Source organism: Drosophila suzukii, chromosome Y (assembly GCF_043229965.1).
Source record: "Drosophila suzukii chromosome Y, CBGP_Dsuzu_IsoJpt1.0, whole genome shotgun sequence".
NCBI classification, from domain to species: domain Eukaryota; kingdom Metazoa; phylum Arthropoda; class Insecta; order Diptera; family Drosophilidae; genus Drosophila; species Drosophila suzukii.
Window position 1 is genome coordinate 3916420 of NC_092085.1, and position 16932 is coordinate 3933351.

General features: G+C 45.2%; 1 pseudogene; it reads left to right on the forward strand.

The window, feature by feature from the left end:
* The first annotated feature begins 7253 nt into the window (after positions 1–7253).
* Positions 7254–13478, forward strand: LOC139353699 (uncharacterized; annotated as a pseudogene).
* The last annotated feature ends 3454 nt before the right edge of the window (positions 13479–16932 follow it).

A 16932-nucleotide genomic window follows, 5' to 3' on the forward strand; every position in this document is an offset into this window, starting at 1 on the left:
TTACCATCCATAAGAGCCAAGGAGCAACCTACAGCAAAGTCGCAGTGCACCTTAAAAGAGGCATTAAGCGAGCTTCGTTGTACGTAGGTTGCAGCAGAGCAACTAGCGCATCGGGCCTTTTCCTTTTAGGTGACTTTGTCCCTCCAACTAGATTTGGAGCTACAAATGTTCAAGTAGAACTTGAACGTTTAAAAGGGGAAAAGGCTTTGACTACGCATTATGAATTTATGGTCAATGAAAATGAGGATATCTCTTTATATTACCACAACGTGGAATCTCTTCGCGCTCATCGCGAAGATGTTGCCAACGACAACATTATTTGTTCTGCCAACTTTTTATGTTTTGTTGAAACCTGGACTCTTCCACAAGAAGAGTACACTTTAAGGGATTTCGACATTATAAGAAGAATAGATTGCAATCGTTTGAATGGTATTGGGAAGAACGGAATACTTATTTATGCTAAACAAAACATTTCGCAAAATGTATTATTTCTGTTTGAGACAAAGAAGTCCACAAACACAAGGGCAACGTATCAATCGATTGTATTTAAATATCTTGACACGTCATTTATAATTGTTTATAGGAGTCCCGGATTTCCTATTGCAAGATTTCGAAATGAAATTAAAGCTGATGTGGGAAAAGAATGGATAATACTAAAGTAGTAATATTAGGAGATTTTAATATTTGCAGATCCAAAGGGATATTAATTTATTTATTTCTATCTGTCAACGTAGTTTTCAAAATTGTATATATGCAGGGTCCTCTTTTAGAAAAGATGACGCTGACTTAAATAGTATGATGATATGCTTTATTCACATTCGACTGATTAACTTAGGTTTTACAAAAATATACGTGTGCTTATGAACTGTACTTTGCGAGGTTCTGGCAGCTAGTGAGTATGGCGGTGCGTTGCCACTTTACACTCACGTTGCAACTGGGTATCGAATATTACTTAAGAATATCGAGTGTTACTTAGGAATATCGAGTACAGAAAGGGAAAGACATTAGATCAGTAGGCGAGACCGCTTCTAGTGGTCCTTGTCTCTCCAGTACCGCATCCCACAATCGGCCCTCCTGACGCAGGATTCGTCCCGAATGCCTTCATGTACTCTGCGACGGTTGATGTCTTATAAGGCCCATCCCCTTCTCCTACCCTTTCAACTTCGTATCTTCCATGGTTTCCTACTTTAACTACTTTATACGGCCCTAGGTACTTTCCTTTCAATTTCAAACCAGTACCATACTGGGTGCGTTTGATAGCTACCAAATCGTTTAACTGGAACTTCTTTTCGACCTTTCTTTTTGAATCAAAAGCTTTCTTGTTCTCCGCTTGGATACTCTGAATGTTCTCCCTTGCTTCCTTCCTTAGTTTGTCGCGTTCATCATCTAACTCTGCAATCAAACAATCCTGTATCAACGACTTGAGCTGGACATCTCCTGGGATACGCATATCTAGTCCTGTTAGCAGTTTGAATGGTGAAACTTTGGTACTCCTTGGCTCAGTGTTGTTTATGATCTGCTGTACCTTACCTACATGCTTATACCAGCACCCTGGGCTTTCAAGGGTTAGTTTTGAGAGCATCGGAACAACTATTTTATGCATGCGTTCTACTTGTCCGTTTCCCCTTGGTACGCCTGTTGCAATCAGCAAATGTTGGATCTTCTCCCTATCGCAGTACTCTTTGAACAGGTGGGATGTGAATGCAGCTCCACGATCTGACACTATCCTATACGGATTTCCAAAACAAACAGCCTGGCGCTCCAAACAAGTCACTACTTCATCAACCCCTGTGCTTCGCGTAGGATACAACCATACGTACTTGGAAAAGGCATCTACAATCACGAAAATGTGATTATATCGTTTTTTTGGTAATTCCATCGGACCAACATGATCTACATGGTATGTGACGAGCGGCTTGTCTCCTTTGTCTATCGGTGTAAGGAACCCTTCTTGCCTACCAGCCTTCGCATTCACAAGGATGCACTCTACGCAGCTATCGACCACTCGCGCTACTTTCTCTTTTAGCTTCGGAATGTAGTACGACTTCTCAGTCAAATCCTGAGTTTTCTTGGATGAGAAATGTCCTTGCTTGTGACTGTTCTGGATGATTTCGGTTTCCATGAGTGCAGGAACTACGAGCAACTCTTTGTTAGGATCCTTGAACAGAACTTCGTTCACGATGTAGAAGTCTTCATAGCCCTTGGTGTCAACGACACTTTTGAGCACCTTCGTCCACTCATCTAACAGCTGTGCTTCCCGCAAACGATGAAACAAACTGTCAGTCAACGTATAACATGACACCCTACTCAACGCATCGACATGTCTCATCTTCGAACCTGACCTGTGCTCTATTTCGTAATCGAAATCTTGTAGGTACATCGCCCATCTAGACACTCTGAGCGGAATCTCTTTCTTCTTCATGGTCATGGTAAAAGCGTTACAGTCCGTAATGATTTTAAACTTCTTCCCTAGAACGTACACCCGCCACTTTACCAAGGCTCCGATAACTGCAAGTACTTCCAGTTCATAGGAATGATACTTTTCTTCACACGGCTTGGTTTTACGGCTCATGTAGAAAACTGGATGCCACAAGTTATCACAGGGATCTCGTTGAAGCAAAACGGCTCCAAATCCGAACTTGGATGCATCGGTATGAATTTCTGTGTCCAGCGAATGATTATAGAGCTTCAGAACTGGTCCACTGATCAACGCTTCCTTAAGCTTTTTGAATGCTGCTAACTGCTGGTCTTGAAACTCGAATCTTACCTCCTTGCGTAACATGTCAGACAACGGCTTGGCAATTACGGCGTATCCTTCCACAAACCTACGGAAGTATGACGTCAATCCTAAGAATCTTTGGACTCCTTTCTTGTCGCGCGGAATCGGAAAATCAGCAACTGCTTGAGTTTTCTCATTACCTGGCTTGATGGTACCGTTTTCAACGACATAGCCTAAGAAGTGAACTTTGCGCTTCAACACCTGACATTTACTCCAATTTATGCGCAAGCCATTTCCTTGTGCCACTTCCAAAACTCGCTTCAACTTCTGCACGCCCTCATCGATACTCTTGCTCGAAATGATCACATCGTCCATGTATACAACCGCATCCTCGTTCTTAATCGAATCACGCATAACTGCCATGATAAACCTGGTAAACACTGCTGGAGAGTTTGTTATACCGAAGGGTACAAACAGGAACTCATACTGACCACTCTGAGTTACGAACGATGTATACTTTTGGGATTCTGGCGAAACAGGAACGTGAAAGAAACCATTAGTCAAATCTAGAGTTGTAAAAACTTGTCCACCTTGCAGCTTTTCGATCACACAGTCCATTTGAGCTGTTGGGAAGTTATCTCGGACAATCTTTTCATTTAACTTTCGGTAATCGCAACACAAGCGCTTCTTCCCGTTCTTCTTATCTACAAGCACCACTAGCGAAGCAAACTCGGATGTACTAGGCTTGATTATCCCTTCCTCTAGCCATTCTTGAACCTGGTCATCGACAATTTTCTGATCGCAATAAGCTAATCGTCTCGGATGTTGGAAAACAGGCAACTCGTCCGTCAACAAGATCTTCATCTCGACTGGTGAAGTGAGATTTCTTTTTGGCTTGTAATTTTCGATCAATGACTCCACTTCAGAAGCTACTTCCTGACTCAAGTGCTCTAAATCTACTGCTGAAACTGTCTTAGAGTCTTTCGTGCTGATCATGCACAGACTTTCGAATTCACTAATTAGCTGCATACAAGTACTTTGCCCTGCCTGGTTATCGTCTGATCCTGTCGTTGGTCTTTGCTGAACACTTTGAACTCTTGGCGAAAATATAGTGCCAGACTTGGTTACCATCATGTCTATGCTGTTTAAGATTGTTGTGCCTAAGATTGCGTCAAACTTCATATCGTCATCTGGTATGACATGAAACTCGACCGACATGTCGATTCCATCGATAACGACCTTTGTAACGAAGCTTCCGAATGTTAGCACCTGACTTTCACCGATACCTGTCAAAACTCTCTGACGACCCATCAGACTGCCTACTCCAACGCCTAGCTTCAAGAACACACGCCTACGCATCAAACACAATTCAGCACCTGTGTCCACAAGTCCTTTGAATTCTGAATTCCTACACATCACAGATTTCAATTCCAAGCTTGAAGAAAAGGACTCACGCGATGGTTGTGAAACGACTTTATCGTCCTGGACGACATTGGTTGCTCTCTCTGTTTTGACCTGTACATCTGCTTTGCATTGCGCTGCTCGGTGTCCTGGTTGATCGCATTTAAAACATTTCTCCTTCACGGGACAGTCTTTCTTCATGTGCGACGAATCTCCGCACCGAAAACATTTCCTAACTGATCCACCTACCGCATCTTGTTTTGTGACATGCACAGCCTTGCTACCCTGTAGACCATACTTGTTAACTGGTTTGGATGATCCACGGGATTTTTGATACGCGTCGATTTGTAACTTAAGATCCTTAAGGTTTCTGGCCTGGTATAGCATTGCCTTATTTGATCTAGCATCTGGGATACCCTCAACGAAATACTCGATCAAACTTTCTTCCTCCAAACAAATGGGCTTTGCAATTTCCATAAAAGCATAAAGGAACTCGTGCAAGGATTCACCCTTATGCTGCTGTCGTTTTCCCAACCTGCGATGAACTTCTGCTGAGGATAACTTGATTCCAAACTCCTCCAACAAAGCCGATTTCAAGCTTGCCCAGTCTTTGATATTCCTCTGGCTACGGACAAACATCTTTGCTGCTCCACTAAGCAACTGTTTTGCATACACAAACAACTGTAAAGGGTTCCACTCAACTGTAGCTGCACAATCCTCCAACTCTCCTATCCATTGGTTTATATCTGGAGAACTCGACCCAGAAAACTGCGAAACACTGCCCTCTACATCTTTCAACGTGAACCATGATCTACCCTGCCTTTCATTTCCTAGTCCTTGATGCCAACCTGCTGCGTTTGGCCGATTTATAGTGGTTTCTGCGGACGTTACTGATAGACCATCTTCACCATTATCCTCCGTTTCCGACTCACCATCGTTGTTTAGACCATAGAAGGTCAACAACCTCTCTTGCAATTCCGCTTTTAATCCAGTCGTACCCAATTGCAACTCCGACAACTTCCGACGCAACTCTTCAACTCGCAGTGCCAAGATCTCGTTTTTCTCCATTTTACAACTTGGTCCTGTAGATTATTAAGATTAAACAATGTTTTCTTAAATTTAGTATCAAAAGCAAATTGTAAATAGATTAACCACCCTGTCTCTGGAACTGCTTGATTTCAATGTTACCCCACTACTTTACAAACGACTTGAAATAAACTTTCCGGCAACACTCCTCCAAAAGTTCAGCCACTCGCTCAATGATGTCGCTTTTGGTCGTCGTCGTATTTCTTTGCCACGCTTCCCGCTTTTGTAGCGTCACACATACAATGAAGACTTCCAAACTCAACTGGAACTTTCTGGATGCTTTCGTCTGCTGCCAAGATCTGTGCACCAGCCTTCCGCTTGCACAATCCTGCACGCACGCTCCGATGACCACACCAGATCCAATGTCTTGCTCGTTGTATCTCCACTGCTTCCAGCCCGTGTCTGCTGCTTCCCAGATCTCCAGCCACGATTCGCTGCCTCCTAATCCTTTCAGCACTTCGTCCGCTCGTTCTCCAAGTTCTTGCCTTTGCAAAAGCCACCAACTGTGTCTGCTTTCTGCGCCAGCCTTCTTTGTCACACTCCAGCCAAATTGCTTATGACGATTTGAAGATATCTAGCCGATTTGCTCAATTTCACCAGCTCTCTGCACGCACTCCACGTGTTTTTTGCCAAGGTTAAAGTTCTGTCGAATGGCTACATCTCGGTTGAGCCCCCAAAAATTGCAGGGTCCTCTTTTAGAAAAGATGACGCTGACTTAAATAGTATGATGATATGCTTTATTCACATTCGACTGATTAACTTAGGTTTTACAAAAATATACGTGTGCTTATGAACTGTACTTTGCGAGGTTCTGGCAGCTAGTGAGTATGGCGGTGCGTTGCCACTTTACACTCACGTTGCAACTGGGTATCGAATATTACTTAAGAATATCGAGTGTTACTTAGGAATATCGAGTACAGAAAGGGAAAGATATTAGATCAGTAGGCGAGACCGCTTCTAGTGGTCCTTGTCTCTCCAGTACCGCATCCCACATATATATATATAAATTATAATATTTTCCACCTCGTGGATTGTGACCTTGACGTGGTGTGGGGGCTGAGTACGTGAAATTGTTTTAATATCACTGAAGCTAGCAACCATCCTTAAAATGTAACATAGTGTTACTAACATTGATTATTTCTTATAGCTGCAAGGGTATTCAAACTTCGGCTGGCCGAAGTTAACTTCCTTTCTTGTTTTTTGGCGATAGTAATCAGCTGTACTAGAATAGCGCTGTTATGCTTGGTTTCAAACCACAGATGTTAGTAAGCCCAGCTTACTTAGTATTTATTTTGGGAATGCCAACTGACCAGGGCTGGCATGATCAGCTGTACCAGGGGAGCTCTGGAAAGCTTAATTGCCAACATGGCGTGATTACCGGCTGCGATGCATTTCCGCTGGCAGCCTAGACCGCCTAGACATGGTCCGATGGAGCCGATTTGTGGCTTAGAAACCATGGACAAGTTGCGCTTGGAAATCGAGAAGGCCCAGAAATTTATAGAATTTCTGCACAAGGAAGTCGACAGCGTCAGTTCAGCCAGTGGCGCCAAAGGCCACAATTCGCAGAATTTTAAGAATTTAAGAGCGAGTTGGCGAGGGAAGCCGCGGTTCTGCGAACATGCTACAAGGAAATTTCGAGAACTTGCAACAACTTGGCTGCGCAGATTACGGTGACAACAATGGCAGAGATGCGCATCGAACTTCTGACGAAATCGTGACACAGCGCCCCGTGGAGAGGGCTGAGTTTTCGTCAGCTGGATTTAATCTAGCCAAGGAAATTTTGATGGACTTGGCCGAGAAGATTCCTGTACGATCCTGGACCTCCCAATGGGACAACATATCCACGTTGTATGACCTATCGGACACCCAGCGAAGTTGCTGATCAGCAAACTAAAAGGCAGCGCTTTGAAGTGGATGCATGCGGATCCTTCTCGTTTTGTTAAACCAACGAGTGAGTTGCTGCAGCAATTACAACTTGCTTTTGGTGGTAACGAGTCGAAGGCAGACATAATGCGAAAATCTGTGGCAACCGAATGAAAAATTCGCGATGTACTTTGAAGAGAAGAGCAGGCTGGCCCGAGATGTCAACAAGGAGGAGGACGAGCTACTGGATGGACTAATTGTTGGCATACCGACGATTAACTTACGCACGCAGGCCAAGTTACAGTGCTTTAAGAATCCTGGAAGGATGCTTAGAGCTTTCGCTGACATAATGCTGCCAACAAGGGCTGCTGGGAGCAACAAGGTGCAGTCTTCGAAAACCGATAAAGCGAGCAAGGAGACGCGTTGCTACAACTGCAAAGGTGGAAAGGTGCATTGGGCTAATCAAAAGATGATAAAATACAAGAGATTAGGAACATTTTAGAAAATAGTGAGCACAAATGGTTTGAAATGAGGAATGGTGTTATATACAAGAAAAGTAAAGACAAGAGGATTTTATTTTATGTGCCGAATCGGATGGAGGATCATGTTTTATATAAGTATCACGACGACACAAAACGATAGAAGCAATTGGAAAAAGCTACTGGCTTCCAAACATGAAGAGTAAAGTTTCTGATCATGTTCAAAATTGTTTGAAGTGTATAGCATATTCTCCAAAGGTAGGCAAAGGTGATGGATACTTGCACAGTATCCCAAAGGGCCATAAGCCTTTCGAAATCATTCACATAGATCATTATGGACCTGTGGATAATAGTATATTGAAAAAGCACATATTAGCTGTTGTAGATGGGTTCACAAAATTTGTTAGGCTGTATACGGCCAAAACACTCGGCTGAGGAACTTGTGAGATGGTTCCAAAGTCGCCTAGCTGGGGCAACCGAGCGGGTCGCAGGTTGCGGATAGCGGACGACCTCTCTCGAGGTCAACTGTGAATATGCTGGTGGGATAAGTCAAACACGGTACCGTGGACGGAAACCCCAGTAAATAAACAGTCCCGGACAGCCAGCGGGTATTTTGCAACGAAGCAATACCGACGATGCGAGTTGTTCAGCCGCATCTAAATCAGTGGTCGGCACACACATACCATCACAAGTTTGCCTTGTATTAGTGTGAGTGTAACAAACACGAAGTTTGCGCGCGGCGTGCTGAAGCGAGACGTTTCTCTGCTTTGCACTGAGATCCTCTGCCGCAGCAACAAAAAAGCGAGCCGAAGTTGAGAAAAAAATTACCCGAAGACCCATGCCGAAGTCACACGAACATGTACGTTATACGTGAGCGAGCAGAGGATGGGCAGAACACTTCCCTATGCTCACTAGATAGGCCGCTGCCGACCACTGATCTAAATAGTTGCTTTACACAAACCCACTCCCAACACAACACCTACCCAACTCCCCTCCCAAACAACATCTCACTCCGGGCCGGACTACGGTGTAATACGGACCGTGCCAAGAGTCAGCCTGGCTGGGGGCCCGGATCAAAAATAGCCCAGTCTCAAACGGTGTGCTCAGGGACATGGCGACCCCCTGTTCTAACTATCGCCTTACCCGGGCATCGCGGATCTCTGCCCGGGCGGACTTTTCCCCTTCTCCGCAACTCGTGGGACCAAATTATGGAACATATCAAGAAAACAAACAACACAACACAAAACACAGAGACGGGTACTCTTGAAAAACCCATGGATAAGACGAACACTGGTTCCACCTTCCATACCAGCACGGCCCAGAAAGGGCCGCATCCCAAACTGGGGATGATGGGTGGCAGAAAGCCACCGACGTGCTCATCTGCGCCGAAAGCAACGGTAGGCACTGCCAAGGCGCTCGGGCCACCCGCTGGTGCAAAATATACATACGCAGAAAGGCGGACTGCCGCCCAGACTCTGCGCTCACACACCAGGAGCACCGTTGCCACGCCTTCGCCTGAATGGCTAAAGAAGGTAGAGTGGGCAAGGAAGGTGCTCCCAAACTACGGGCAGGAAAAGCCCACTCAAGAGGCGACTCAGGCGAAAAGGCAGCGATCCCTCGAACTACCCGGGCCATCGGCGAAGAGATCAAAGCTCCAGCCATCGGTCTCTTTCGCCGAAATCACGAAGAATCGTGTACTACTCGGCCTGATTGACAGGGGAAATCCGGAGAGCAGGATCCCTAGAAACAAGTGGAAGGCAGTGGAGTCCCACCTTTCCCTCATTTGCCTGCGCATGGTACGAGAGAAGCCAGGCACCTCGCCCTGTTGCATGGACGCGGGCTGGTACCAGGGCAGCGTCAAGGTGGTAGCATGCGACAGTCAGCGGTCGGCTGACATGTACAAAATGGCGACAAGCAAGCTCGGCGAGGTTTACGAAGGGGCGAACAGTAGACCCCGAGCCAGGATCTGGATTCCAGCAGCGATCAAGACGCCGGAGGACATCCTCTTCATGTTGCAACAATGCAACCCGCACCTCCCCACGAAGGACTGGAAAGTCGTCAAGGTGGAGGAGCATGAAGGGGATGTCAACCAGGCGGTTTTGGTCCTGAACAAGGAGTCAGTAGCTCCGATCGAGACTGCTCGTGGAGTGCTGAACATCGGGTTCAGTGCGATACACATCAAAGTGTATAAGGGCGACTCCAACGCCGCTAGCAGCTCTGCCGGCAACCCAGCCGAGCAGGTGCTTGCTGAGGAGTTGGAGGCACCTGGTGGGCCGGAGGACGGCTACTCTACCGATTCGTCGCTGAGCAGAGAGATGCGTGCGCTCGGACCGGCAATCGAGGACGTGGACCTCAGCGACACAGAGGAGGCCGACGTCACTGTGGTGGAGGTTGAAGCTGTAGATGTCACTAAGACTTCTACAAATAAACCTTCACCACAGTAAAGCAGCATCTGCTGCACTTCTGCTTCGCCTGACAGAAGGCGGAGCCGACCTAGTCCTCGTACAGGAACCTTGGGTGGTAGGAGGCAAGGTTGCTGGACTAGGAACAAAGGAATACAAACTTATGCTTGACCCCAAAGAAGGTAAAATTCGAACCTGCATATTAGCCAAAAGGCATCTTAGTATATTTCTACTTCGCAATTACAGCAACGGAGACAACACCGCAGTAAGCCTGGAGCTGCAGAGTGGCTCTATAAGGGTTCTATCGGCCTATTTGGCCTTTGAGAAGGAAAACCCCCCAGATGCGCTGGTCAGAGGACTAGCAGAGGAATGCGAAAAGCTCAAGTACGGATTGGTAATAGGCTGTGACGCCAACGCCCATCACACCCAGTGGGGTTGCCCTAACAACAACGACAGAGGTGAGTCTCTTTTTGATTTTATTCTAAATTCGAACCTATTTTTATGCAATAGGGGCAATGTCCCTACTTTCATAACTAAAGCTTGCCAAACGATCATAGATCTAACCTTGGTATCAGATTCTCTCGTAGGCGCAGTCAAAAACTGGGCAGTCTCTGACGAGCACTCCTTCTCGGACCATAGATTCATAGAAACCGTAACAGCTTCGCCAACCCCAGACGAGTAGACTGGCACAGGTACAAAGAAGTTCTGACAAATATCCTCCCCATGTAACCGTCAGAAAGCATCACAAACCCACATGAGCTGGACGAAACAGTATACAAGTTCACAGAGGCATGCAACACTGCCTTCAAAGTGGCATGCCCCACAGAGAAACCAAGAGGAAGGAAAAAACCCCCCTGGTGGACCCAACAACTATCTATCCTCAGAACCAACTGCAGATGCCTGTTTAACAGAGCAAAAGCGGGAAATGAGGACACCAATTGGCTGAACTACAAGTATGAACTAGCCTCTTACAAAAAGGCCATTAGAAGAGCAAAACGAACGGCATGGCAGACCTTCTGCTCTGACATAGAATAAACAACTGATGCCGCTAGGCTCAGGAAAATACTTTCTAAGACAGCCGCGCCTTTGGGCTATCTTCAAAAAGCAGATGGATCATGGTCAGACTCCAGTAAAGAGTCCTTGGACCTGCTCCTAGACGCTCACTTCCCGGGGAGCCAACAAGCAGGTCATCCACCTGAAACAGGAACAGGAGAGGGAATCGAAATAGATCCACTCCTATCAGACCGCAACATGAAATGGTCCATTCATAGTTTCAAACCATACAAATCGCCGGGACCAGACGGGATAACACCGGCTCACATCCAGCAAGCAGGACAAATAGCCATAAACTGGTTGAAAAAAATCTTCCAATCCATCCTGGCGGTAGGAGAACTACCAACAGCATGGCAAGAAACAAAGGTGGTTTTCATTCCCAAGGCAGGGAAGGCCACTCACACCACAGCAAAGGATTTTAGGCCAATAAGCCTAACATCATTCCTGCTTAAGAGGTTTGAAAGAATGATAAGCCTACACATAAGGGCCACCGTAGACCCAACACAAATATCAGAAGCACAACACGCTTACACCAAAGGTAAGTCAACCGAATCGGCGCTACACTTGGTGGTAAACAGCATCGAGAAGTCACTCAACATCAAGGAATACACACTGATCGCCTTCCTGGATATAGAGGGAGCCTTCAATAACGTGCTTCCCACCGCTATAACAGAATCTCTCACAGAACTAGGGGTTGAGCCGCCAATGGTGAGACTAATCCATAAATTGCTGATAAGCAGAATGGTCACAGCCACACTAGGGACCTCAACCCAGACTAGACTAGTGAACAGAGGCACCCCGCAAGGAGGTGTACTATCACCCCTCTTGTGGAATATCGCAGTAAATAAACTACTGCGGATTCTGGAGGGAGGAGGTTGTAAGGTCGTGGCATACGCAGACGACGTCGCCATCATCTTTAATGGAAAATATCCACAAACACTTTGCGATCTTATGACCGCTAAACTTAAAATGCTATCGGAATGGACGATAGCGAACGGACTCGGGGTAAATCCCTCGAAAACAGAACTTGTTCTATTTACGAATAGGTACAAAATTCCTCAACTTAACCCACCCATTTTAAACAATTGTAATCTCTCCTTTAGCGATCACGCCAGGTACTTGGGGTTAGTACTAGATAAACGCCTCAAATGGAGCTTAAACAACCAAGAGAGAACCAAAAAAGCGACCATTGCACTTTACTCCTGTAAAAAAGCAATCGGGCTAAGATGGGGCATGTCCCCAAGAATAGTTAACTGGATATACACAGCGGTAGTCAAGCCAATCCTACTGTAAGGAGTGGCTCTGTGGTGGACCGCCTTACACAAACAATGCATACTGACTCCTCTAAACAAAGTACAGCGAATGGCGGCTTTGTGTATTAGTGGAGCCCTTCGAACCACCCCGAATGAAGCGCTGAATGCGATCTTGAACCTCCCTAGCCTGGACTTAGCAGGCATGGAAAGGGCCAAATCGGCAGCTATTCGACTGAGGGACACAGGGCAGTGGAAAGCCCAATTACATGGCCATGCTAGAATTCCGAAAATCACGGATCTATGCAGATCTATTGAATATAGTCACACACCCTTTGAGGCCCTGATTCCTGATAGAGAGGAATGGGAACAGGGCCGACCGGGCACGACGGACGCAATCTGTTTCTATACAGATGGCTCCAAATTAGAAGGACAAGTCGGCGGAGGTGTATACTCCGAACAATTAGATATCAGGAAGACATTCAGGCTCCCCAACCACTGTAGCGTCTTTCAGGCGGAGGTCCACGCTATAAAAGAAGCACTAACCTGTTTAGGGAACCTTAGCCTCCTGAGAGGACATCTAAACATATATAGTGACAGCCAAGCGGCTATTAAGTCGATCTACTCGACAAACACCAACTCTCGTACAATAGCAGACTGTCGCAGATCTCTCCACGAGATGGCAAATCAGTTTACTATCAGCCTAATATGGGTTCCGGGTCACCGGGACATCGTAGGCAACTGCATAGCGGACGAATTAGCCAGGCAGGGCACCACCAAGCCTCTCCTACCAGGAGAGGAAAATGTCGGTATGCCCATGGCTACTTGCAAGCTAAACATAAAAAACCACTTCAACACACTAGCCAACACCCATTGGCAAAACGCACCACAGTGTCGCATCTCTCACCAGACATGGCCTGTGATAGACAACAAGAAAACCTCGGAGTTACTCAAGCTCAGCCGCACAGAGTGTGGCATGTTGATCCGAGCTCTTACAGGCCACTGGCTTGTTGGCGCGCATGCCGGCAGGCTAAAAGCCCCGCAAAATGATTTCTGCAGAAGCTGTAGGGATGAGGAAGAAGTGGAAACGGTAGAACACCTTCTCTGCTTCTGCCCAGCCCTATGCAGACTCAGACTGAAACACTTAGGAAGCCCCTTCATCGACGATCTTACCGAAATATCGGAGATTAATCTCAAAAGCATAAGTGACTTTATTAAATCTTCCGGGTGGAAGACATGCTGATCAGCTTAACACACGCTGAAACTACTAGAAACGGGACCCTAGAGAAGGAAGAAACGAGATCATGCGGTATCACAACGGACCCACTGAGGTCTAAGTGTGTCGGACTATAGTCCGACAGCCGCCCTAACCTAACCTAACCTAACCTACGACCAGAACAATGAATACAAAAGAGGCAGTAAATGCATTGACAGAATACTTTCGAGCTTATAGCAGGCTCAAATGTGTTATTTCAGATCGCGGAAGCTGGTTTACTTCGACAGAATTTGCTAAATTTATGGAGGAAAATAACATAAAGCATATTAAAATTTCAACGGGATCGCAACAGACCAACAGCCAAGTTTAGCGAATCAATAGAAGCTAAGGACCTATGATAGCGAAGTTAGCGGAACCAGAGAATGGTTTACATTGGGATAATGTAATTGAAAAAGTAGGGTATTCGATGAATAATACAATTCACAATAGTATTAAGCAGAGGCCTAGTGAAACGCTGCTTGGAATAACTCAAAGGGGGAAAGTTTGTGATGAGTTAAAAGAAAGAATAGAGGAGAGTAGTTATAAAATAGAGGTTAGGAAAACGTTAGAAGATATTAGGAAAGAAGCTGAAGAAACACAAGCACATTCGCAGAGGAAAAATGAAGCATACTAAAATGCGAGAAAAAACAAGGAAGGACGCTATAGTCGAGTACCTAGACTATCAGATACCCGTTACTCAGCTAAATAGAGAAATGCTAGTAGCAAAGCGAGACTAAAATGCGCCACCTACCGGCGGTATAAAGATTTAAGCGTTATGGGCGTTAGAGTGGGTGTGGCAAATTTTTTTTTGGACCAATCGATAGGTATTGTCGAGACCAATACATTTCAGTTAAAATTAATATCTAGCATAAAAATTGTGGGCGTCACAGGTTTTCGCGGTTTGTGGGCGTTAGAGTGGGCATGGCATATTCGCGTAACAAACTTGCGCTGCGTATAAGGCTACAGAATCTAAATCTGAAATCCCAATTCTCTATCTTTGATAGTTTCCGAGATATCCACGTTCATATTTACGATTTTTTGAAGTTTGTGGGCGGTTTATGGGCGTTAGGGTGGGCGTGGCAAACTTTTTTTTGGGTCAATCCATAGGTGTTGATGAGAACATTACATTTCAGTTACATTTTTATTCTAGCATCAAAACTGTAGGAGCCACAGTTTTGGGCGGTTTGTGGGCGTTAGAATGGGCGTGGCACTCTACTGAAACAAACTTGCGCTGCGTAAGAAGCTCAGAAATCTGCACGCCAAGTCGCAATAGCCTAGCTCCCATATCTCCGAAATCTCAGCGTTCATCCGGACAGACAGACGGACATGGCTAGTTCGACTCGGCTAGTGATCCTGATCAAGAATATATATACTTTATGGGGTCGGAAACGCTTCCTTCTGCCTGTTACATACTTTCCGACGAATCTAGTATACCCTTTTACTCTACGAGTAACGGGTATAAAAACGCAACCGAATTTAGAGAAGGTAATTATGTTATGGCTAAGAACTTTAATAGTACGGCGGGTGTAGCGAGAAAACTTGTTCCAAAGAACAAGGGACCTTATGTAATTGAGAAGATTTTGAAAAATGACAGATATTTGATCAAAGATATTGATGGGTTTTAGTTATCTCGAAACCCATATCAGGGTGTTTGGAGCGTTAATAGCATTTGACATTGGATGAAAAAATAGAAGTATAATATAATAATGAATTGTATACATATGTACGAGTATATGTACTAGATTGTAAGCAATAGATCCCCAAATGTTTCAATTGTAAAATATCAGAGATAGTGAAATATCTCAATGCCAGGACGGCCGAGTTGTAACAGGCTGACTATTATATATTGTAACAGGCGTACTAGTTTATATGCAATACACTAGTTCTAAGTATTATGTTGTTATGCTCAAAGTTATATGAACAGGGCAGGGTATATGAATCTGCTCTGGTCACACTATTCAATCCTCGAGAGAGGATATATGTACGAGTATATGTACTAGATTGTAAGCAATAGATCCGCAAATGTTTCAATTGTAAAATATCAGAGATAGTGAAATATCTCAATGCCAGGACGGCCGAGTTGTAACAGGCTGACTATTATATATTGTAACAGGCGTACTAGTTTATATGCAATACACTAGTTCTAAGTATTATGTTGTTATGCTCAAAGTTATATGAACAGGGCAGGGTATATGAATCTGCTCTGGTCACACTATTCAATCCTCGAGAGAGGAGATGCTCTCTCGAGAGAACCTGAAAACGGGAGTTGAAAAGAGAGTTGCCTGCGAGCAGCGAGTTAGTTCTAACAGAGAGTGCGAATAAAGAAGACGTGGAACTAAAATCCATTTGTGAACTTATTCCTGATACAAACATTATCCGGTTTCGTTCTATTTCTTTTCAATCGAGAAGTCGCGGTGTGCACATGCACAAAAAAAACAAGGAAGAACGCTATAGTCGAGTACCTCGACTATCAGATACCCGTTACTCAGCTAAATGGAGATATGCAAGCAGCAAAGCGAAATTAAAATGCGGCACCTACCGGCGGTAGACAGATTTAAGCGTTATGGGCGTTAGAGTGGGTGTGGCAATTTTTTTTTTGGATCAATCGATAGGTATTGACGAGACCAATACATTTCAGTTAAAATTTTTTATTTAGCATGAAAATTGTGGGCGTCACAGGTTTTCGCGGTTTGTGGGCGTAAAAGTGGGCGTGGCAAACTTTTTTTGGGTCAATCGATAGGTATTGATAAGAACAATACATTTCAGCTAAAACTTTTATTCTAGCATTAAAACTGTAGGAGCCACAGTTTTGGGCGGTTTGTGGGCGTTAGAGTGGGCGTGGCACTGTACTGAAACAAACTTGCGCTGCGTAAGAAGCTCAGGAATCTGCTCGCCAAATCTCAATAGCCTAGCTCTCATAGTTTCCGAGATCTCAGCGTTCATCCGGACAGACAGACGGACAGACGGACAGACGGACAGACGGACATGGCTAGATCGACTCGGCTAGTGATCCTGATCAAGAATATATATACTTTGTGGGGTCGGAAACGCTTCCTTCTGCCTGTTACATACTTTCCGACGAATCTAGTATACCCTTTTACTCTACGAGTAACGGGTATAATTAAGTTCCCAGTCCCAAACAAGTTTGAAACATTAACTCGGGTACGCGTACATCTCGCAAGTGTTGCGATTCGACAGTGAAAAATTTAAATAGACACCCGCCAAAACTTAAACCGAGTAAGTTTCCTGGCGAATTCGTTTTCTTTCTGTGTCTAACCCCCGCCCGTGTCTCAGGCAGCTGAGTGCAAAAAAATAGAGTCGTCCCGGCTACGAGAGTGTGTTCCGGCCAGCAGCAAGTTATATTAAAAACAAGAAAGAAAGTTAGCATCGACAAGCCGAAGCTTATATACCCTTGCAGCTATAA